We start from the raw sequence: 2951 nt of genomic DNA, 5'->3' as shown, positions 1-2951 counted from the left end.
GACCAATGGAGGACCTTCCACCTGGGCTTCCTGGTGCTGCTCACTCTGCTCTTGGACCCCACCCTCTTCGTATCGGGCACTTTCCGTGGGCGCTCTGCATGAGGCCTTGACCTCTCTTGCAGATGAGGGACACTGGGGCTCAGAGGTGCCAAGTCATGTAACCCAGGGTCACACCCCTTGAGAAGTGAGAAAGCTCTATCGTCCCAGGCTGACGGGACCCACTGCTGGAGCCTCCACCTTCCATCACCTCTGACATCCAAATCCGCCTCAGTGTGGGTGCCATTCAAATGCCACCTTTTCCTAGGAACCACCCCTGACCACCGAATGATCCCTGGCCAAACACAGGCTCTTGTGCTGAAAGGCCGCCAGAGCCTTAGTATTCTGATTGGGGTTTTATCTTAAGAGAGCTCCGGTGGGGTAGTGGGTCACTCGTTGGATTTCTAACTGCAAGGCCAGCAGTTCGAAACCACCAGCATGCCCCTTGGGAGAAAGACAAGGCTTTCTACTCCTAGAAAGGGTTACCGCCTCAGAAACCCACGGGGGCAGTTCTGCCCTGTCCCGCAGGTCTCTATGCGTCAGAGTGGGCTGCACAGTGGGGAGTTGTTGAGAACACACATGACATGAACCTCACCTGTTCTCCGTGCACAGTGCACAGATCCAGCTTTGCGTCTGTTCCCAGCGCCACATGGTTTGGTTTCTAGAGATGGTCCCTCAGATGCCCCCGCCTGCGGGCGCCTAGTCTCAGGTTTCTGGCCTGATCCCAGTCTCATCGTGTCTTAGATTTAAATCCTTGTGGCCCTCGCTCCCTGACCCTGTCCACCCACCAGAATGCCCCCTTTCTTAGAACTGCCCCCCACCCCCACTGTCCATACCGCCCAGGATGCCTCATCGTGGAAGCCATAAGCATACAGTCATCCATCAAGGAGCGAGGGGCGGGGCACGGCCAATCACTTTTCTAACCACCACCCCACCGGTAGGTGCTATCTGCTTCCACCTCCCCTCATGAGCAGGATGCCTGGGGCTCAGAAGCTGAGTAATTGGCCCACCCCAAGCCCCACTGAACCTCATTCCCAGGCCCACGCCACAATTCTGCACTACACGTTGGGGAACAAGACTCCTTTTTTAACCAGGACCCCAGGCAGCCACTGTTCTCTCCCCACTGACTACAGGGTAAAGGGGTCTGAGCGGGGAGAGCAGCTTGCTCAGGCTCACCCAGCTCCTGAGCTGCAGGCTGGGACTCAGTGGCCATGGCCCAAGCCACTGCCACAGGCCCACTGAGTAACAGGTGTGCAGTGCCATGCCGGCAGCAGCCTCAAGCTCCTAGTCCCGGGCTGAGTGGGACCAAGCCCAGGAACTCTGGAACAAGCAAGCCAGAGTGCTCCATCCTCCCAGGGCGCCAAGAAGGCCCAGGAGATGACAGAGGGCCACCTCCAAGATCAGCTATCGACGATGACGAAGGGTCATTTGCTGCAACTGGATCGGCGCCATCCTCCTGCTTGAAGACTTGCTAATAATGGCTGGGTTTAATGATGCTAAATGAGTAGCAGCAGTGTTGCAGGTCTGGATGGAGCACATTAGCCAGGAATGGTTTCTGAGCATCTTTCTCTCAGGAGACTGGGGGGGGGGCGGGGGACGCTGGAGAGGGAAGGAGGAATGGCATCCAGGGTTGCTCTCAGATCGGGCGAGACCTGGAAGCCATTCATTGGGCACTAATCTTTGTTTGAAGGGCTGAGGGACAGTAGAGGGATACCTGCTCCCCATGCCCACCTCACCCCTTGACCTTGAACCCTAGTTTCTTCTTGGAAGCGCTGAATGCACTGTAAACGGTTTTTTGAGGCGAAGGTATTATTGTGGTGCCCAGGGTGTGTCTGACCCAAGCCACGCTGTTTTCCATTGTCTGCTGTGCAGTGAAAGCTGGCTGGGGAGCTGCCGGAAGAGCTGGGGTCAGTCAGTGAGGATGAGCCGGATAAGCTGTGGGAGGTGGTGGCCACGCTCTGACCCTGGAGCATCCAGAAGGGGCCATCAGCATGGCTGGCGACGCAGACGCACGGCCCCCAAAGCAGGCAGTCAGAAAGGGGGGGATGAAGGAGCTGGGCTGCTGCTAATAAAAATACTGGAAATATAACGTAATTTAGGATTCCGTCGGTTAGAAATCCCACCTGGAGTTGCCAGCGGCAGGGCGCACCAGCCTTGCAGTAAAAATTCCTTTTAAGCTCCATCCGTAGGGAGGGTCTTTTAACTGAGGGATGCGGTGAGCAAGGCCACTGAATAGAGGTAGGCAGGCAGGAGGAGCATCCCCCGCTGAGGTAAGCAGTGGAGCGTGGCGCTTCAGGGGAGGGTGGTCTGGGAAGTATTAAACTCATCAATGTAATCCCTGGAAAAATGTATGTTTCGGTAAATGTTTCCTGCGATCATAGCAGAACCAGCGTTTTTTTCTTTTTTTCTTTTTTGTCCGATAGTTTGGGGGATATCTCTTGCCTGATTTTCACTGCAATTTGGAAGCAGTTTGGAGGCGGCAAACCCCGCTGTAGCTCCCTGTGCCACGCTGGCAGAACACGCTTAGAGTGTCTCCAACTAACTTGGTGTCTGTCTTGGTTGAAAGAGGGACAGGCCGTCAGTCCCAGAAACTTATTGCCGGCAACAAGGCTCTCAAACATACCACCACGCAGATGTCACTGGATGGGCAACGTTGGTTCATAGGCCTGCCGTGAGTCAGAGCCCACTTGGTGTCGGCGACAGCAACCAACACGGACCCCCACAACAACAATACTGACGTTCCTGATAACGGCTCGCAGCAACTGAGCATGTGTCAGGGGCCGGGCTCTCGTCCACTTACTTCAGATATTAACTAACGCTCTTAATCCTCAGGAACCCTGGTGGCGTAGCATGGTGGTTACATGTTGGGCTGCGATCCAGAAGGTCAGCGGTTCAAAACCACCAGCCATTCTGAG

This window comes from Echinops telfairi, unplaced genomic scaffold (assembly GCF_000313985.2).
Source record: "Echinops telfairi isolate 266 unplaced genomic scaffold, ASM31398v2 ScPeMD7_7457;HRSCAF=8495, whole genome shotgun sequence".
In the NCBI taxonomy this organism is placed as follows: domain Eukaryota; kingdom Metazoa; phylum Chordata; class Mammalia; order Afrosoricida; family Tenrecidae; genus Echinops; species Echinops telfairi.
Note: the sequence above shows the minus strand (reverse complement) of the source record.